Source organism: Eublepharis macularius, chromosome 1 (assembly GCF_028583425.1).
Source record: "Eublepharis macularius isolate TG4126 chromosome 1, MPM_Emac_v1.0, whole genome shotgun sequence".
Taxonomy (NCBI): Eukaryota; Metazoa; Chordata; class Lepidosauria; order Squamata; family Eublepharidae; genus Eublepharis; species Eublepharis macularius.
The window spans coordinates 217,630,216-217,652,738 of record NC_072790.1 but is presented as its reverse complement, the minus strand read 5'-3'; positions in this window follow the sequence as shown (position 1 = coordinate 217,652,738).

Genomic DNA, 22,523 nt, shown 5'->3' with positions numbered 1-22,523 from the left:
ACCTCCATCAGCATTTATGCATCATTTAGTGAAACCATAGACAAGTGTTTGGCATATATCACATGTGGTTCTAAAAGCACGGTTGAGAGCTCCATATTCAAGTTACCACATCAGGCATATAAAATGTGATATAAGTAACATTAAGTAATCACAGCACAGAGTATCACCATATACTAAGGGTCTCCAAAATGTGGTAAATCCCAATTCCATCATGCAGGGGTGTGTGAAGTAAAAGTGGTCTTCATGCAACATCACCTGGAAAGATCACCTCATGGTGACAGCAAAAATCAACATGACATCAGATGCCTCCTCCTCCTCACTCAGACAAGTAGAAACATACAGGTTTCATCACAGTTTCAAATTCCCATGTGTTTATTTAAAGATGAGGATACAACACTCAAGTAGTGAGAACAAAAGCAGTGTCTTGATGGTATGGATACAAGCTTCGAGAGCAAATTTTCCATCATTTTAGACATCAGTTTGCGTACTAGTTTAGATTTTAAAACGTCTAGACAGGGAAAGAGAGAGAGAGAGAGAGAGAGAGAGAGAGAAATAATATAATCTTAAGGCGATCATATAATCTTAAGGTGTTATTAATATTATTATTCCTGCAGCAAATTCCTTACTGCAGACAAAGAAGGCAACCCCAAAATTATATCAACCTGACCCCGAGGTGGAAGAGTATACTCTTGGTAGCCTCCTACACTCCAGTTCAAGGTACTGGTTATCACTTACAAAATGGCCTGGCACCCCCAGGAGCACCTCTCCTGCTGTGTTCCACACCAATAGCTTCATTCATCTAAGCAAAACCTCCTGAGGGTACTACCATGCAAATATTGACTGCCATATGTGTGCATTCTCTCTTGTGGCTCCCTCCTTGAGGAATGCACTACCTGAGGTCAGGAAGGCTCACGCTCTAGTGTCATTCTGCAGAACATAAAACAGAATGTTTGGAGAGGGTCTTTTTATAGAAGGGATTTGAAGTATTGTACAATGGAACAGTTCAGGAACATCAATTTATAAGGGAATAGGATTGTAGCTAATGGTGTGCATCGTTTTTACTGCCTTGTGTTCTACTTTTGTAATGCACTTTCTGCATTGTTATGCTCTACCATGCCTTCAACCTTCTTCTATTCGCCTTCATTTCCAGTTATATAATCCTCCTATTGCATTCTCTATTGGATGTCTTATGCACTCTTTAAAAAAATGTAATCTGCCTTGAGTCTCAGAAAAAAGGCAGTAAAAATGAAATGAAATAATTAAATAATTACCAAGGGGCATTTTGTCTCACCTTGTGCAACAAATCTTTCCATTCTCGCATTGTCCAACACTATATTTATAAGGAGGACAATCCCCCTCAGTGCATATAGCTGCTTTCTTAAGGCAATCTTTGTCACTTAGTACATCACAGAATCCTGGAGAGAGAAAAGATAAACAATAAAAAAGGGTTTTTTAATTGTTTATATACAGACCACTTTATCATACAGGCTATAAATAGACAAGGGGAAACAAAGAATGACAGAAGCATTTTTGAAATCATGCCTCACTGCAGTGCATCAAGAGACATGAACAGAACCAACTGGTGGTCTATGTGAGGAATCAATGAATAAATGTCATTGAGGAATTGAAAGACTCTAAAGGAAGATACATATTGTTGAAAATTAGATACTCAGATGAACAACACTATATGCACCAAATAATGCAAAAGAAAATTTTTATGAGAAATCTTTTGAACTTAGGATCCCATTGAACGGGGAAAACTTGGGCCCCTCTCCTGGCGCTCAACCTCACCTCTGCGGCCTGAAGGAGCATATGATGGGAACTACCACGGGGGCCAATTCGCGTGCACTTCCAGGGTGGGCGAGCCCCCTCCCTGCACCCAATCACCTGCTCACGCACCCTACAAAATGTCCAGCTGCACTGCTCATGACCTCAGGTAGGTGAGCACATGGCAGAAGGCTCTGCCCGTCAGCCTTCTGCCATGGGAACGTTGTGCATGAGGCGGGAGAGTGCACTAGAGGGGACTTAGCAGGAAAACTGGGAGAACTGTTTTTGCCAGGTTTTCTGTCTTTGCCAGCTTTGCCAGCTTTATCTGTCTTTGCCAGCTTTTCAGTGTCTTATCTTTTATACTGATTGGTAACATTTGAATGAATTAAAAATTAATTTGGGGTAAAATATTTTATCCAGGGCAATTTTAATTTAGACCATCTTTCAAGATCTTTTTGAATTAATAATAATAATAATAACATTCGGTTTATATACCACGCTTCAGGACAACTTAATGCCCACTCAGAATGGTTTATAAAGTGTTATTATTACCCCACAACAATCACCCTGTGAGGTGGGTGGGGCTGAGAGAGCTCCAGAGAACTGTGACTCACCCAAGGTCACCCAGCTGGCTTCGTGGAGGAGTGGGGAATCAAACCCGGCTCTCCAGATTAGAGTCCCGTGCTCTTAACCACTACACCACTACACCAAACTGGCTCTTACACTACACTGTGGCTGCTTCCACACACGTTGGATAATCCACTTTCAATACTCTTTAGTGAGTATTAGTGAACAGTGATTTCCATGTGTGGAACAAATCCAGGATTGCGAAAGTGCATTGAAAGTGCATTATTCAACGTGTGTGGAAATGGCCTGACACTACTCTGGTGTAGTGCTCATAACCACTACACCAAACTGGCTCTCATCCAAAGTGTGTCATAATTATCTTTAGTGTTTCCTTTTGGCCTGTCAGATTTATGCCCAAATTTTACACTTAAGCCAAATCTGCAAACTTTTACTATAATATGATACAGAAACAGAACAAGTTAAAACCTGTATGATAAAATATATGCAAAATCTGGGAGAAGAAAAAAACATTCCAAGAGTGAGAAAATTTATGGCATAAAATTTACAGCAAAATAAACACTGAGAGAAAATTAGTAATGTTTTTTTTGATGGTACATCATCCCCCCAAATATTGAAAAAATGGATAAGAAGTATGTAGGGACATGTTGGAAATGTAAGGAAGCAGACAATTCCTTTTTTCATATGTTGTAGACATATTAAAAAACCAAAAGATTTGGAAAGATATACACACTGAGAGTCAGAAGATCTTAACAAATGATTTTGCTATGAAAACTCAGACTATGTTGTTGGGAATAATACCAGATAACGTTGACAGAACCCTACACGAGCTATTTAGATATCTGCTGACAGCAGCAAGAGTGGTAGGCAAGCAAACTGAAAGAAGAAAAATGCCCAGCCAGGGAAATTTGGAAAGACAGAATGTCAGAATATGCGGTAATGGTAAAATTGATAAGTTATATACACAGAAGACCAATTAAAAAATTGAAGAGAAATGGGGAAATTATTTTGCTTAAAACAGATAAAATTTAGAAAGAAAGAAAAGAATAAGATGTATTAGCCATGCAAATTTGAATATGTTTATTTGCTGATATGTTCTTTAATTTGACTGTAAGGTAATTAGTTGAATTAAGATAACTGGTAGAATAGAATGTTTGATAGATAACACTGAAATATTGTTAAAAAGTCAGCATCATTTTTTTAAAAAATGTGTAAGTAAAAGTTAATGATAAGATAGAGCTAATAATGAGTTTTTCATTTTTTAAAGATATAAAATGTATAAATTCTAAATGTGTTGTTTATTTGAAAATATATAACTAAAATAGTCTCAAATATTATTCTAACACTTTTAAAAGTTATGATTTTTGTACTCTGTACTTTGATACTCCTTGTAGCACACGACTTTGTATTTTTTTTCTTGTCCCCTTCCTTTCTCCCTCTTTTTTTCCTGTATCCTTTTTTCTGTTTTAATAAAATAAAATATTAAATAAAAAAGAGAGAGAGACAGGAACAAAATCCAGTGAGATCTCCCATACACAGGCAAGGGAAAACAAGGAATGACAGAAGGGATCTTGAAATCATGCCTCACTTGAGACATAAGCAGAACCCAGTGAGATCTCCAACTTATTCCAAAATCTGACAGTCATCCAACCAGACCCCTTCAAGAAATGACTGAGCTTTCCTCTACCCCTTCCTCCATATGTCAGGATTCAAAACAAGTTTTTAAAGTTTTTTACTCCAATGGCATGGCCACTGATTCATCTTGGAAAATCGCCATTAATCCAAATATTCTTCTTTAAGTATTTGAAGAATGGATCACGGAGGTAGTAACGGGTAGCAACAAAGATTGTGGAGAGTGGGGGTTGAGCATCTTCCAATTGAGGAAAGGCTAAAGAATTGGGTACGTGTGCGTGTGAGGGGGTCATTCTTAAAAAAATAAAAGTTGGAGTGGGAATAATAGGTTTATGAAAAGTAGTGCCACTAGATGTGCTGCATTTGAAAAACTCATAGAAGACAAGTCTATCAGTGGATACAGTGGGGCAACAGAACTGCCAGGTTTCGAGGCAATTGTGACCAACAGTAGCTATGGGATGAATCGTATGCATGTGTTATTTTAAATTATCTGTAAAAAAGAAATAGGAATAAACAATGAAAGATAAAACAATTGTGAGGGGCCATCAATGGCGAAGAAAATTCCTTCATCTTTCTTGGTACTTTCTATAAACATATAATGGAATGGTGATGCTGGACTGAATGAAACTGGACTGATCCTGTTTCATTCTTCTTCTTTATTTATGAACCATTCCTATCTTCTTACAAGTCCATTCTTACCTTCTTTCTTGTTCTAACATCTTACCTCGAGTAACCAGAAGAATAGATACAACGACAGAGAGCAGAAGTCCCAAGACCTTCATGGTTATTTTGCAGGAAATTCCAACTTCTTTTTGGGGAAAAAAACACAGCAGAGACAATGAACAGTTTGAACAGAAGTTTGGAGGCAGTGATGACTGAAACAAAACTTGGGCAAGCTAAAAATGTTAATGGTGGTTGCTTGATTTACATTGTTTATTTATTTATTTAATCCCCCAAACTTGTAACTATGCCTTTCTGCATAGTCAGGACCACCAAGGTGACTAACAAATGAAAAACATACATAATAAAAACAAGTCTTAAAAACTATCAAAACCAAACAAAAATGCTTAATTACAACCATTAAAATCAAGCTGAAATAAGCATACAAAACATAAAAACAACAATTAAAATGAAGAATACAACAAAACTGTTCCCATGTTCAGGGTGGTGCTCAATCTCCTATCTTCAAAATATTACATCTGTCTGTGATCCAAGACAGCAGCTTCCAAACCTAGAGCAATCAGTTCCTTGTAGTTGCAAATTTAAAATCTGTCAGTATTGAAAGCATTTGTATATCATTTTTTGTCACAGCAGAAGAAAAAGTCTTCACAATATATCTGTTAAAATATATACTTAAGCCTATAGTACCAATGAAACCAACTGAGAGGTCAAATTGTTTTACATCATTACACAATGAAAAGACAAAATACCATATCATTTATTATTATTATTATTATTATTATTATTATTATTATTATTATTATTATTATTATTATTATTAGACAACTTTTGGATGAAGAAAAACTGTGGTCCTCAAAGATTATCTACCTGAAGCTGTCAAACCATAATGGATCTAATCTTAGTTCTGAATAAAAATAATTTAAAAACACACTGTTCTGAGACCCTTTCCTCATATATTGCAAAGGGTAAAGGGCTAAAACCATTTTTGCTATCTTATTTTGAAGGTCATAATTGACAGATGCACTAAAGCCATCTTAGACAAATTTAAATGTAGAAAATGCATATTTTCTAATTAGAAATATGAAACATTGCACTGGAGGAGTGATGTTTTAAATAATATAGAAGGAAACAGACCAGGTACAATCTTCCTTTTCTACCAGAGGCTCCCAAGAGATTTAGGAGAAAGTGAAATTTTAAAAGTCTTGTTCCTCCTTATATAAGCACTGCTAATATGTTCCTCCCTTCTCATCTCATATTCACTCTTCCTGAAACTTCTCAGCAGAGAGCTGCTACCAAGTACTCTATGTCTTTAAGAGATGCCTTATGGGCAACAGTTAATGGATGAAGCTCGAAAACACTGGAAGCAAAACCATTTCCCATCCACATTGCTTCTTCCTTGCTGTGGTTGTTATTTACTTATTTATATAAGAACCATGCTTGTGCATGTTTTGGTTGAACTGCCATCTGGTAGGAGAAAAATCAGCTGCCATTCTGGCCAAAGAGAGGACAAAATTCATAAACTGTAATGCATAAGTTCCCACATAAGCCTGTTTGATAGAGATGGAAGCATGGAGGTAGGTTGAAACCAAGCCTCTGGGCCACACCTCTCAGCATGCCTTGGATGCAAGGTGTTAGATGAGCAGGAATGGACAGTGGAGTTAAAATGGCCCAGGAGGAACTAGACTAAGAGCCAAACTACACAAGACGAATTACTCGAGCACTGCATGCAAATGCACTTACATGTGTTTCCCCATTGCTTTCCTGTACACTCACCAGACTGCACTTGATACCATGTCTGTGCTGGCACAGGTTTCTTCTGCGCTGCTCCAAGATGTGGGAATGGTGTACTGTCATGCACCACCAGTTTGCACATGCTTAAATCATCCCCTGTAACCCTCCCCTGTCCCCTGTTGCCTTTCTATGTTTGAAAAGGGAAGCAGAAGCAAAACAGAATCACCACTCTTCAATGGCGATTCTATGATATGGTCCACGGATACTTGCCAATACGACCACACATATAGTGGACCGGGCTACAGGACACATGTTCACCTTGGTCAAAATGGACATGGGCAGGGAGGAACAAACACGATTCTAGACACTTGCATAACTCATGTAATGGAAGCTAACTATTGGCAATGCAGAAGGTGGCAACTGATGATCTGACTCTGGTAATTTTTGCTGATAGAAGCAGACCTGCAGTTTTGGCCCTACATGCTCCTGGTTGCCAATGGCCCACTAAGGCTGCATCCCACCAGGAACTTATTTTTAAATTAAATGGCCAGTCCACTGCAATCTGTGGCCTACACACATACTGTGCCACATGATTAGGCTTTTCAAGTCCAATCTGTACTCATTCTTCAGATATCAATTCGAACATCTGAAGCTTGGCTGCATGGAGGTACGCATGATTATAAGCCAAACATCCACTCATACATCTTACCCTTCATTGAACATCTGCAGAGTACTGTAATAGAAACAGCTCAGACTGAGAATGTCTCTCCGTCGTTCTGTTTTTGAGTTGTGGGATCAAGTTAAGGACTATCCCTCCTCCAACACCACGAGTTTCGAGATACTTGTAAACAGTATTTACTTGTAAATACTTGTAAACAGCATTTAAATATTTAAAATATTTATTTCTACTTTACAACACTCAAGGCAGCTTACAACGTAAAAACAACAATAATAAACATGCAAAGAAAAAAAAATCTGCCTCTGATGGTAAAATGGCCATTGCTTAGATGGTGGGCCCCTACCCCCTCTTCACAAGGATGAGAAGTCTTCAATGTCCTGAGGGCCAGGCAGGGTGTTCAGCTGTAATAATCTGTGCATGTTTGCATGCGCACCTGTGTCTGCTTGATATTCCTTTAGGAGTTTGGTCCAAGCACATGCAGCTTCTAGCATATCATAAAGCACTTCCAGAAGTCCACTGGCCCTATACAAAGGAGATCCAGAGCTACTGTGTCTTTCATAGTTTTCTAAAGCAGGGACTCTGTTGTGTTGTAGTTTTTTTCATCCCATGACTGGGTCCTTAAATATAAACAGGAGGAATGACATAGGGTACAGTTTTAATCAGAAGGGGACTTAGCTATTTAAACAGTGTTTCTGAGACCACCACCCCCATCATTCTCCAAAGCCCCATGTAATCTTAGGGCATGTCTAATCATCACTTTTTCTTTAACATTGTCAACTCTTGTCTCTTGTAAGATAATGTCTCTAAATTATGGACACTGCCACAGTTGTTCCTACTTGACTTCAGCAATCCCCTCTGCTACATAACTGTTAATGGTATCAGTGCCCCATCCTTATTTGCTTTAGGTTGTTCTGGTAGGTCACGTAGTGGTTGGGAGACTGAGCTTTCCCAAACACTCTCCTGATTGCTAGATAGTGCCATCTGATCCAGACCAGATGGAAATTCATTTTTAAGAGAATAAAGCTGATTTGAGAACAAACATCTCACCTGTTCAGCATGACATTTTACTCATCTAGAAGATGAGATTCTCAGCTTAAGTGTGCTTCTAGATTCCACTCTGTCATTAGATAAACATGCATCAGAAACTGTCCAGAGTGCTCTAGTCTAGTCTACTTTTCTAACTGAGACTCTAGGTAAAGTTACAAGGCAAGTGTAGTGTACCAGAGGTAGCACTCCCGGAGGAAACTGCTTTAAGACCACAGTCACACATGCCCTGGTAACATCAAACTTAGCTCCTGTAACAAGCTCTGTATAGAACTACTGTTGAAGAAAGTTCATGAATTTCAGTTGGTGCAAAATGTGGGTACTCATTCAGATATGCTGGAACAACTATATAAAGCAAATGTTATCTCAACTACACCAGTATTACAACTCATCTACAGCTAACAGAGATTAATTCCCTTGGAGAAAAATGGCTGTTTTGGAAGGTGGACTCTATGGCATTATACCCTGCTGTTCCCAACACCCCACCCTTTCCAGGCTCCACCCCCCCCCCCAAATCTACAGAAATTGCCTAACCTGGAGTTGGCAACCCTAAATGCTGGAGATACTGCAGTTGTGCATAGGCTACTAGATAGTGCCCTATCAATTTTGTGTACACAATCCTGACCATTGAACATTGAAGGAAACATGGCACAGAAATGTGATGAAGCGTTCTTTATAGTCCATTTAAAAGCAAGACCATGTCTGCATCATTCCGCCCAATTAAAATTCCAGTGTTCTGGATCCCTGATTGTTCCCATTCTAAAAGACATATCAGCTTTGTACTTTGTGGCTGTTGTTTTTTTTAGAATAATGTCCCTACATCACTTTGTATCTAGAGAAATCATTCATTTATTTTCTTTCCTGAAATTGTCTCTGAAACATGCTTGATGACCACTCATGATGGCATCCTGTTTGCAATGCATGTGCTCTTCTTCCTCTTCATTAAAGACACGGGGAAAAAACTACAAAACAACCCTATTTGGATCAGATCAGTATATCACTAACTCTAGCATCCTATAACCAACAGCAGATAATAACCAAGAGTTTCTGGGAGTTTCTACTCCCTAGTAACTGATATTTAATTGTTACGGAACATCCATTTTTGATTAATCAGTCATCATAGTAGTTATGTGGTCAGATCACAAATCAGCCTTCTACCAGTTCAGATCCCACAACTGCCATGAGCTCAGCAGGTGACCTTAAGCCATTCCTCTCAGCCTCAGCTCCCCCCTGTATTGTGGGGATAATAACAACACTGACTTTGTGCACCACTCTGATTGGGGCAATAAACTATCTAGAAGAGAAATATAAAAGTGCAGTTATGATAATTATTATATTTATAGTTAAGAAGCTCATTGAATGTAGAATTGTCAATGACATTTAGCCATGTTAGTTACCAAGAGCCTCCAAGATCAGATGCAGCATATATCCAGCTTTTGGATGCTGACATGTAGAAGAGGAGTACAGGCACATAAATGGCTTGAAGATTGCATTGCCAGCACTGCAAAATTTGAACCAAATGGCATCTGTTTGTTTTGTGTGTGATGCTCTTTAGGTGAAAACAGCTTAGTATGCAAAGTTACATTCATTGTCTATCATCTTATATACAGCAGTTGAAACAAGTAAAATCCCTTCTTGCTAGTTCTCCATCTGAACCAGCAGCTCCTTGAAACCCTTACTGCCATCTCCTCCCATTGCTGTATGTACCACTAACCGTGCATTCCCCAACAGAGTTGTACCTTCCTAAGTTAACTGAAGTTAATAGGCCTATTTCCCTGCCTGAAAGCTCATGGGTTGGAGCTTTTCCACTCAATCTTGTTCAATTCCAGTTCTTACTACAGTCTCCATCTCAAGTGGCTTTTGTCCATGCAAGTCCCATCATAGCCTTTTGGGTGGTCAAAATGAGCTCTTCCCTCCCTCCCCTTATCACCAGTGAACAAGTTGGTTGGATTATATTATTTAATAAATAGCAGTCTAATGTATATAAAACTGTACAAAATCCTTTCTTTCAAAAGGAGCTGATTGTGAGCTGATTGGGGTTCCTTGCAGGAGAAAAGCAGGATACTAATATTTAAATAATAAATAAATAAATAATAAATAAATAATAAATAAAATGAATTTTAAAATGTAAACAGGTTAAACGAAATGCACATGGCCATGTCTATGGCCATTTCTGTGCAAAACTCAAATATGATAACTGATCATTTCTCTTGAGATTAGCCACTGCTTACCTTGGCCTTATCTGAATTTTGCAGAAACATCACGCAGCCTGTTCTTAAATCTCATTGCCTTTTGTAAAGTAGCCGGCTCTCATATTGCCACACTCACATTAGGTGGCTTTAGGTAAAGCATTCTTTCTCAATCCTCATCTAAAATAAAGGACAGCCATTGCAATGTAGTGGTTGGTGTGCTGGGCTAGAATGAAGGAGAGCTTGGGCAAATCCCCACTGGGACATTGTTCACTGAGTGCCTGTAACCAGTTGCAAGTGCATGCGCTCTCTCCCCCAGGCTAACCAATTTCCTTAGGCTGTTGTGAGAATATGACGAGGATGGTAAGAATCATGTATGCTTCCCTGAACTCCATGGAAACAGTAGCCCTGCACTGCCTCTACATGCTGCAGGCCCATGTGCACATTTGTTTGTAAGAAAGAATGTGTATTCAATTTGCAAATGACAGTTGGGACCAGTTCTTGGATAAATGTGTGTTTAAAACACATGTTCAACGTCCATGCATTGATTGTGACATGAGAATTATTCAATATATATGTAAAGAAAAATCAAGTGTATACGGTACACAGGTTTTACATACATTCACTGTAACTTGCGAACAGGGCTAGTTCCTACTTTGGCTTGTGCACAATTACACAATGCACCTAAGCAGTGTTACCCTGCTAAGTTTGTTGAATTCAGTAACTCTTGGGAGTGCACCGTTAACCATATTCAGGTTTGAGCAATGTCAGATAAATATGTATTTATTTAAAGATCAGGAATCAGGAGGATACAAGACTCATATTATGAGTGATGCATGGAACCAGTTTCTGCTTGAGAGATTTCTTTGGTGGTGCAAGCAAATGCTTCTTGTGTGCTTTGTCCATCACGATTGTAGACAGGAGTTTGAATCCTGGCTAGGTTAAAAACATACTGTAAAAGAGGGAAGAGAGAGATGATCATATTGGCATAAAGAAAAATTGATGGATTGTAGATCATAGATTAAAGGACAACATTGTTCCCTCAAAGAATACTGTTGAATCTCTACTTTAATGTTTCCTTTATGTTGTTTGTTTCCCAGAAGTTCTTTATATTTAAACAAAAGTCCAGTGGTGCATTAAAGGTTAACAACAGTTATTTCAGTACTAGCAACAAAGCCTGTTGTGGGGGGGAAATACAATGGGCTCTAGAAAGGGCAGGGTAGGCGGGCCAGGCATTGCTGCCTCCACCACATCATGATCTGGCTGAGGGGAGGGCAGGGCGGCCAGGCCTGGCATTGCCCCCTCTGCTGCACCCCACTCTGGGCAGGGGTAGGGCAGGGTGGCTGGGCTTGGCATTGCCCCCTCCCCAGGGCCGACCAATCATGGTGGGAAAGGGCTGGGAGGTGGGCCTGTCCATGCTACCACTTCCTCACCCCAATTGGGCTGCAGAGGATTTGGCAGGTGGGCCCTTCCCTCCGCCAGCCAATCCCAGGCCTGATTTGGGCACTTCAGAGCCCAGGACTGCTGCTGGGGGAGAAAGGGCCCTGGAGTGCTCTGGCACCCTGCAGCCACCTGATTCGGCCCCGATTTGTGCTGAATTGGGGTGCTGCAGAGCCCAGGAGCATTGCCGGGGGGGGGCAAAAAGGGCCCAGGAGTGCACCTGCATTCCACAGTGGGTTGAATTGGGCCTGCTTTGGGCTGAAATTGCCCTACTGTGGTGCACAGGAGCATGCTGCAGCATCAGAGAGTGTTCCCAGGGAGCAGCATTCCCCTGCTTTCGTCCCCACATTGGTCTGGCCTCTGAGAGGACAGAGACCAGGTCAACCTACCCTATAAATCTATGGCAGATACACCTGGGCTCTGTGGGCTTGGAGGCCAGGTCAACTCACTTTGTAAAACCATGGTAAATAGACCTGTCCTTCAGACATGCAGAGGCCAAGTCTACCCACCTTGAAGAACCATAGCAAGTAGACCTGACCTTCAGAAGTGCTGTGGTCAGGTCTACCCTCTTTGCAAAGTCATGGAGAGTAGACCTGGCCTTTGGATGTGCGGAGGTCAGGTCTACCCTCTTTGCAAAGCCATGGAGAATGGACTTGGCCTTCAGACATGCAGAAGCCAGGTCCACCCCCCTTGCAATGCTATGGCAAGTAGACCTGGGCTCTACCGGTCCAGAGGCCAGGTCTACTCACTGTGCAAAGTCATGGCAAGTAGACTTGGCCCAGCAAGCAAGTCGTGTTACACCCCCCCCATCTGCACCCCCTCTCCCTGCAGCAGATTGAGGCTTGGGGTGGAAAGCAGGGGGGAGAGCAGGCAAGCCACATTGCCTCCCTGTGCCCCCCTCCTCCACGGCAGATCAAGGCTTGGGGTAGGAAGCGGGGAAAGGGCAGGCAAGCCACACTGCCCCCCCTGCAGCCCCTCCTCCCCACAGCAGATTGAGGCTTGGGGGTGGAAAGTGAGGTGAGAGAGCAGGCAAGCCGCATTGTCTCCCCGCATCCTCTTTCCCCCGAGGCAGATCGAGGCTGAGGGGAAGCCTTGGGAGGTGGAGCGCAGGCAAGCCAGGCATACCCCATGCCGGCCTGACCCAATCGGGGCTGGAGAGGGCAGAACTGACCTGCAGGCCCTTCTGAGGCCCAGAGTCTTGCCGGGACTGCCCCTGCGCCAGTGAGTCGTCTGGAAGATGCTTACAGAATTATGTAGTAGGATGAGCTTTCATGAGTCACAGCACATTTCTTCAGACTGATATGTGAAGGAAAAACCATACTGGGAATTCCTCTTAAGGGGAAGATTATGGGGAGGCTGAGGCAGAGGAGTTTTGTGTGAATCCTGCCATGAATCTTTCAAGTTTAAAATGTCAATGCAAGTAAGAAAGAGAGAAATAAATATTGAAAGGTTAGGTCTGAATCCCATCATAAATCAACAGAATTAGAAGTTGTGTGACCCCTGAGATTCCCCCCCCCCATTTCATAGCAGGTCCCCATTTGTAATATATATTTAGTAAGTCCAGAACAGAGCCATGAAGTTTCCCCCTTCAATTATGTATCTTCCATCTCTTGTTAGTCTTCTTCCAAGGGGCTGCATATTAGGAAAGGTAATCTGGCCAGTGGTCCACATACATGTTTGAATGTCACAGGTGGAGAGATGAGATAAGTCACTCTGCGCACAGTCCAAAGCTTTTTTCGTGTACATGATTCACTGTCAATATTTTGAATCTGAAATGGGGATTAACAAATATTGCCGTCTCTGCAGATGGTTACTCGGGAGAATTTTGCCTTACCTTTGGCAACAAAGTGATGTTTTGTCACATCGTCCAATGATTGTTTTAGGAGTAAAGCAGGTATGTGTGTCAGCTGGAACACATGAACCTCCACCCCAAACACAGTCAACAGAGTTATCTATAACACAGAGCCCTGGAAAAGGGTACATAAGAGAAACAGGCTTGTTTATCATCAGAACACAGAAACAACTGAGTTTTTAGCATTCCCCACTCTGATTTACCAATGACCCAACTGAGCATCAATGCTCATGTTCTACAGATTCCCTCTTTCAGTTTACCGATTTTGTTTGGGTAGGGCTCCAGCTCTGGATACTATGACAGGGAAAGCTACATATATCACAGTCCTCCAGAGCATGTATAATACAATATGTATATGTGCATCTGTATGTCCTCACATGCATACTTGCTATCCTGGTATGTACCACAGGAGGGCTGTCAATGCATAGCCTGCAACTAGACAAGGGAGAACAAATAAAAGAAGGGGTCATACAGTCATGGGGCACTGCAGTGCATCAATACGCACAAATAGACTTCTAACAGGTTCAGAGCATATCATACTGCTTCTGCAAAATCTGTCCCTACAGGGCATCTTACTCTAATAAATACTAAAGATCCATCAATATGCAGAGTAATATTTTTAGGAAAGCTCTGCCTTGTATTCTGTGATTTGGGGAGGGGCCATGGCTCAGTGGCAGAGTGCCTGCTTTGCTTGTAGAAGGTCCCAGATTACATTTCCATCACTTCCAGTTCAAAAACAGAAAAGGATCAGGTATGGGAAAAACCCCTACCTGAAACTATGGAAAATGCTGCCAGTAAGAGTAGACAGCGCTGACCTTGAAACACCAAGAGTCTGATCCAATGTTTCTTTTTCAAATGTTCATATGGAGGCAGAGCGAGCTGGCTCACTCTCCTTTGTATGCATTGGTTTGAACATAAGTAATGACAGTTACAGAAGGAGGCTAGTATAAGGCCGTGTTACATGCCGCCTGATCCTATTTTTTTTACACAGATAGGAGAGCTGTATTGTAGGGAGATGATCTCAAAGAGATGCTTTACTAACAAGTTAAGGACCATAGACTACACCACTATGTTGCCTTACACACTATGTGTTGCTTTAAGTATGTGCTTCTATGTACTACCTGTTGCTTTAAGTATGACCCTACTGAGTAGTTCTATGTTATCTAATGTCAGTCCTAGAATTGCTTATGCAATTTCAGCATAAATTGCTTATGCAATTTCAGCATCTCTTCAACTTGGTATTGGATTTTTGCTAATGTTATGTCTTTGTAAACTTGCATTTATTTACCCTAAGGCATTGTTGATGGAAATGTCCTTGATACTGATTGTACTAATCTCACACTTTGTAATCCACCTTGAGTCTCAGTGAGAAAGGCGGACAATAAAAGACATTAAAAAATTAAATAAATAATTGAATTTGTTGGAATCCTAATTTAATTCTGTTGGCAGTGCAAGACCAGTTCCACGTTTTGAGGGGCCCTGGGCAGAGTACTCAGGGGTCCCCCGCCCCTCCTCTGCCCGCTACCATAAGCCCTGTTCACATCTCCCTTCCTGCACATGCCCTTCCATCAATAGCACTGGGTGTTGTGTGCAGCTAGGAGTACTGCTGCTGTGATCTCACGAGCACTGCTTGCATCACCTGTGCACTCTTTCGTGGTGATGCTGGGCAGGCCGGGCAGGCCAAGCAGCCAGGCACACAGGAGGTGGAGCAGTTGCAAGCGAGCAGGGAAAGGGCATGCAGGCAGCTGGCAGAGGAGGGGTGGGAGTCAGTGGCAGTGGGCCCTGCAAGAAGACCTGGGCTTTGGTAGATGCCCCACCTCAGGTATGCTATTGCTGATGACAACCCTGAGCACCAGTATTAATACAAGAATGACCACAAATAATACCGGTCTACATGGCTGCTATTGTGCTTGATAAGCAGAGAAATGTCACTACTTGATGTGAACAAGATGTAATATATTATGAGCAATGTTTCTGATTATTTATATGTCCTTTTTGAAGGTGCTGTTTTATATTTACTATTTGTTCGTGCCTTTTATCAGCTTGTAAATCAACATTCTGTAATGAATAATTTTTTTAAAAAATCATGATGTTGGTTTGTGATTCAGTTTGCTCAAATAAGTTTTTATTGGTTTATGTATGTGTGTGTCCAATGGTTACACCTCCCTGTCTGCGTCCTTCCCTTCCTTCTGAAAGACTGCCATTCTTGTTCTGAACTTTTATGTTATTTTCTTCTTCCCCCTTCCTTCTGATCATTCCTGTGACCATGTTGCTATCTGTCCCTCTTTTCTCTTGTTCCTGGTGTAGGTATCCCTACTCACAATACTAAGGGATGGGAGATCTCTAACAGAAAACTTGCCACAGGCTGTTCTTGTATGCCGTGGAAGACACCTATGATGTACTCCTGTCACCTGGCACCACCCCATCAAAAGTGTCCTCATTCCATGTAATACTGTTGGATGTGTGTGTGTGAATGTGTATACTTTAGCATTAGTGCCTCCATATGTATGCACTTGCTTGCATCCACAGAGGGCAGATAAGTCATACCTGCATTCACAAGACAAAGGGTTGATAGGAAGTCTCTAAAACAGCCACAGGCTTGATTGGGTGCTTGGAGGGTTAGGTACATAGGGAGCATGTATATACACTGCATTACGTTCCCTTCCAGCTCCATTACCCTTTCATTATTTGCCATTCTGTGTTTGAAATATCTTACCTGGAGTAGCTAAGAAAATGCACAAATGAACAAAAGAGAGAAAGCAAAAGACTTTCATAGCTGTTTGGTGGGAATTCAAATTCTCCTTTTCAATTAAACCAGGTAAGATTATGGAACTTCTGAACAGATGTCTGGAAGCAGTGATGGATTTTAGGAGGATTGAATGAGGATGCAGCAACTGAAAACAAAAATTCAGAGATAATGGAGATGTAGTAGGCTGACTGACTTGGGTTTCAGTGATTCCTTGTTCTGCATAGGGTCACTTTCTACCCAGTGGACTGGGAGTGGAGGGTATGTGCTAGATGTCAAGGAGCAATTGTGCTCCTTGATTCAGTAGCTAGAATCACCACAAAGGATGATTGCTTTCATCATTGTGATATCCTCAAAAGTACAAGGATCCATGTTGGACTCTGTTAAACTGTATTTAGTCCAAAATGTATCTTAGGGGTTGGAAAGAAAGTTCATGGGGGTACAGAACCCCCAGAAAGGAACTCAAGATGATTTTTTACAATATTCACCGTATGAGCACTTCCTTGTTGTAGAATTATTGGAACTTCTGAAGTGCAGTTGATAAGCTGCCTATTCACTTATCTTTGTTTGCAGGACCACCTTACAGTTATATCTTTGATACTTCTCTCTTCTTCCTAGTTTTTAGTAAAATTATTTTACAGGTCTCAGAGACGTTAAAATTAAATGTGTCTGGCTGTTGTGATATTTGGAGAAATTTAATGAGAAGATGTCAAAACTTAATCAAATCCAAAATTAAAAATATGGCTCTGGCCCCTAACATTATAGTGATGTCTTATTTGAGGTACACGTTTGCAAAATTGCATGTCTTCCATACTGAAGACTTGTGTCTGCTCCAGAAAGGCAACATGCTACAGCAATGAATGCTACCTGATATGTTTGTTTTTTGCATGGAAAAAGTTAACACATGCAGTTCCCTACTGTCAGAAAGGCAGTTCTGTTCATCTTTGTCTGATAGGCAGTGAATAAGCATATAATCCCTCTCAACCACACTTCAAATGCCAATTTGCCTCAATCCCAGGTGGAGGAGTCTCAAAGCCTAGAACAGTAGTATGTAGTAGATTTTCCACAAGAACTATTTGTCGTCAGAAACTTTAAATATTGCTGGACTGAAAACATTTCCACATGTAAGTGATTTATGACATGTGCATTAAAACACATAAGAAAACACTGTAAGAGCAGTAAAAGCCATTGAGATGAGAGTCCATATGCTCATCCCAAGATAATGGTTTTACTAGGGGAACAGCAGGGTTTTCAGCCAGTGGCTCAAGATTTTCAGAGGGTAAGCTTTTGAGGATCAGAGCTCCCTTCTACAGACACATAGTCCAAAAAGCTTACACTCTGAAAATCTTGTTGTTCTACTACAGACAAACATAGCTACCCACCTAACTATCCTTTACTGAGGGAAGGAGATCTGGATGAAATAGAATTCTGCTTGAACTCCTCAATTAGGGTTTAAAAAAGGGATTTGATGAACAGCAGCAAAACCATGAGCTCCCTTCCCTGAACAGCAAGGACTGAAACAAGGTATATTTGTGTAAGCCTCCTCTGGAAGAGTGAAGGAAATTGTTTTGAATGGCCCTGTAGCTACATATGTAATGTCACTAAGTATAGGCTTGCAAGAGTCTTTCCAGTTTCCCCAAACTTGGGTATTTCCTGTTCTCAACTCTGCTTAAGTATCGTGTGAGAGAATATTTTGTAACAACTTGAGTGGACAGAAAAAAGAAATACTTCAGTTATTACAAAGGCAAAAATATCACTTTATATTTGCCAGTTGTCTAATAGACAACTCACCCATCCCCACCTCCAAAGATTCTGGTAATCCGTTCTGAAAGCAAGGAGAAAACTATGAGAATTCCATTGACTCACTAATTCAGCCACCGGATTTGATCCTTTCCAGAGATCAGAGGAGATTTAATTTGGCTTCTCTCAGTGTAGGTATTATCTTCCTTTGGGGCCAGCAATGAAGACTCTGCCCTTCTCTCAGGGCAAACCAAGCATGTGTATGTTCTGTTGCTCCTTATATAGGCTCGATCTAGTTCTTCCTCCATCCTTTCATCCACCCTTACTGAACCCTGCCACCTCTGGCATGATGACTTTAACTACTGCCTAACAAATAAAAATCTAATGAGGACACTCAGAAACAGAACAGTAACAGAGCAGATTATGCTAGTGACGGCCATTCCTCAAACAGTATGACCTGCCAATGGTGATCCATGGTCCAAATCCATCCAGGTTAGTTTATGTTAAGGGATTTGGGGGGGGGGGGGGGACTCTCTCTTGACACTGCTGACCTTGGCCACTTGGATCCATGCTATGGTAACATCAAGTCTTAACTATTGTAATGCTCTATACATTGGCCTCTCATCTAAGTTAACTAGGAGGCTCCAATTAGTGCAAAATGCTGCAGCTCGATTGTCATCAGGAGCGAGCAGGAGCATTAACATCTCTCCCATCCTACAGTCGCTCCACTGGCTACCCATCATTTACTGTGCTCAGTTCAAGGTATTAGTTATTAGTACATACATAGTTCTTCATGGCTTTGGTCAGGCATACCTACGGGACCACCTCCCTCCCTATGTTCCTCCACGGCAGCTTCAGTCATCTGAACAGGGTCTCCTGCAGGTGCCAGGCTGCACACGGGCAAAGTCAGTAGCGGCCCATACAAGGGCTTTCTCTGTGGTGGCCCCTATCCTGTAGAATGACCTACCAGAGGAAGTCAGAAAAGCTCCCACTCCCCTGGCTTTCCATAAATGATGAAAAACTGAAGTATTCAAAAAGGCTTTTTACTCAAGGCTGTTTTGTAGGGATGGGGTCTCAGATGCTTCACTAACATGTTGGGGATCATAGACTTCATCACTATTTTTGCCTTATATATTATCTACTGCTTTAAATATATACTCCTATGTACAACTAGCGCTCCATGTTGTCTAATGTCAGTCCTAGAATTAATTATGTTTTGCTCCAGTATTTTTTCTACTCTGTCCTGGATCCTTGCTAATGCTATGTCTTTTAAACTTGTATCTGTATTGTATTGAAATGTACTTGAAACTGATTGTATTAACCTCATACTGTGTAATCTGCCTTGAATTGCAGTGAGAAAGGCGGACTATAAATAAATAAATAAATAAATAAATAAATAAATAAATAAATAAATAAATAAATAAATAAATAAAACTTATGTGTGAGCATTCATCCAAGCTGAACACCCACACTAGAGGCAAACTTGCCTCGGTGGCAATTTTCTTTCTCCCTCACTGCTGAGATTGCGCCTGAATGCAAAGCAAGGGGGAAAGCCTCCGGCAACCGTAAAAATTTTTCTTGTTAACATTTCATAACTAAGATTTCAGTGTTGGAAGTGATTCAAACTCATAACCAAGCATGCTCCAGGATTTGAGGTGTTTATATTATAGTGAGAAATAACTGACCTGTTACTCAAGCTTGTATGATGCCATGTATTCTGGGAAATGTAATTCTGAAGAGATGCTTGTATTAACCTTTTTGATCTTTTATTCTGTAAACAATTAGTGCTCAGATATATAAGATTCTCTGATGTAACTGTTCTTTATGCATATAAGCTAGAGAAGAGGCATCTGAACTTTATTTGGAAATAATAAAATTCATATTTCTCTATATCACTGTGATTGATGTCTTGGATTATATGTGGGTAAGTGGTAGTAGGGACATTTATAATTGGCGGCAGAATACTATTTAAAAAATGTCTGCAACAGTTTACATTACTGTGATGTGCCCTGTGTAGAGATGCCTTTGAAAATTGTCCAGAAACAACTTCTGGTCCAAAACATACCAGTCAGGCTACCATCAGGGATGGAATATATTTGGGATATTTGTTAGCTTTTGTAGCAAAGTTGCAAAGCTAGGAAAGTGTGGGTTCACATATGGTGAAACTGCCCTGTACAATGGCGATATCACTTCTGGACAAGCACCAGAACTGATGTCATAGCATCCATGATGCTCTAGGAATTCCCACAATTTATATGATAAAGACTGTAAAGATTTTGGGGGAAATTCCTAGTGTTATAGATGCCATGAGGTCACTTCCAGGTGCTTGTCTCAGCATCCATGCCATCATTTCTCCTGCCTATTTTTTCTCCTGCTGGTCCAGTGGGCAAGCACAGGCAAAGGAGTAGGAGGGTGGGAGTTTGCTGGCTGTAACCAGGCCTTTGATAAGCCTACCTTGGAAAACTCTGAAACCAGCCTCTGAGACAGGTAGAGCATTTGTGCTTCTTCAAGGCTGCAGTCCTAAACACACCTTTCTGGTAGTAAACATCATTTCAAATAGTGAAACTTACTTCTGAGGAAACATTCATAGGACAGCACAGCAAGCCACTTTAGAAAAACCATGAGAAGTGTAATACAAAGTCAGGCAACCATTATGATGCTTGTGTTCTTGGTCTGTTTTAGTTCCCCATTCCTCCTACGCCCTTCCCAGCCAATGCACCATCATTAATTAGGGTTTAGTAACTCCCCACTGCCTATGCCAACTGAAACATTCTTATTAACTCCTCAAGATGGTTTCCTTTAGGCCATTTTTGACATTCAGAGTTAATGCTATCAGCCTGACATCTGGGTGTTGCTTTGTGGTTTGCCCCAGTCAACACACACTAATAAATTCTTGCCATCATAATAATGTATACACACAGTTTGAGGAGTTCCCCTTATAAATGGCAATCTGTGTACTCTGGTTGATTGTAACCTTGGTTCCTGATCATCCAGGCCAGGAATCTCTAGAACCCCCATTGAGTGTGCCCCTTCCCTTCTACTCATCCTTAGGTCATGTGCCCCAAGCATCCCAGGTGGCCTTTGGGAAGGTACTAACTCCCACAACTGCAAATTGTGGAGAAATGTTGGATTTGTAAACAGGGCTCTTTTAAGGATTACTGTGATAATGTGATCATAGAATCATAGGGGTGCAAGGGATCTCCAGGGTCATCTAGTCCAACCTCCTGCACAGTGCAGGAAATTCAGTGCAGTTCTGTGCAGTGCTGAAGCACTGTGAACATATCAGAAGGGTTGACATGTGCCCATTGGGGACTAAAGATACCAGGTTCCCTGGGGGCCAAACTGGGGGTGGGGGGGCATGGGGTCATGTATCTGTGTGCATGTGCTTCGTGTGCATGTACCCACCTGCAGCACTGGAAAATGAGGTCATTTCAGACATGGAGCAAAAGCAATCGGTTGCACCATGGACTGATTCTCTAAAAATTGGCTCCAAATTTAGGGTCTGGGACCAAGTTTTAGAGAATCAGACCCCGATGCAAGCCATCACTTCTGCACCATGCCAGAAATGATGTATTTTCCAGTGCCATGGGTAGGCATGTGTGTGCTTCATGCATGTGCTTCAGGCCTGTGTCTGCCATTTCCAGGCACCTTTTTCCCTACCTGCAAGATGTGCATTGGCAGGGGGCAGAGGCTGGCAGATGCTAGAGGTGGGGGTCCCACACTATAGTGGGGGATCTGGCAAGCCTGTTGGGAGTAGGAGATCTTCCACCTCCAGCAGGCCTTGCAACACTGTGACATCACGTCTTGGACATCACTTCTTGGTTGGAGTCATGTCACTCCATCACTAATGGTCAATGATGGTCACCTCACCTGGTCTTCCACTGGTAGCTAGGCCAGACCTGGCAACCCTACATATTGGTAATATAATGAATAGACACATATGTCTGTGTATATGATTGTAATAAGTTCTTTGCCACAGCAGTCAGGTGTTTGCAGCTATGAAGATCTGTCAACATCAATGTGGAAGATAACATTCCTAGATTGCACATCCTGCGCACAGTCGCTTCCTGATTGCTGTACCTAATAATACACAAACAAAAATGAGTATTTATGACTTTGGAATTACTGGAAATTAGTTCAGAGAACACTTGTCCCAGAGTTCCAAGGATAAGTGTAAAATGGATCACATCTATCACGTATGAAGAGGTTCAACAAACATGTGAATATTCACTGATTTTGTCTTTGGGTCTCCACATCACAGATTGGGGTCGCTGCTTTCCTAACGTCATCCATCATGAGGCAGGAGCATACAGACAGACACTTCTTCCACACATAGACACTGTGCTCATGCCTGTGACCCTCCCCAAGTGTTCAGTCAATGCATGGAGGGGTCATATGCAGGGCTAAAGCCTCTTCAAAAATGTTCTTCAGGGTATG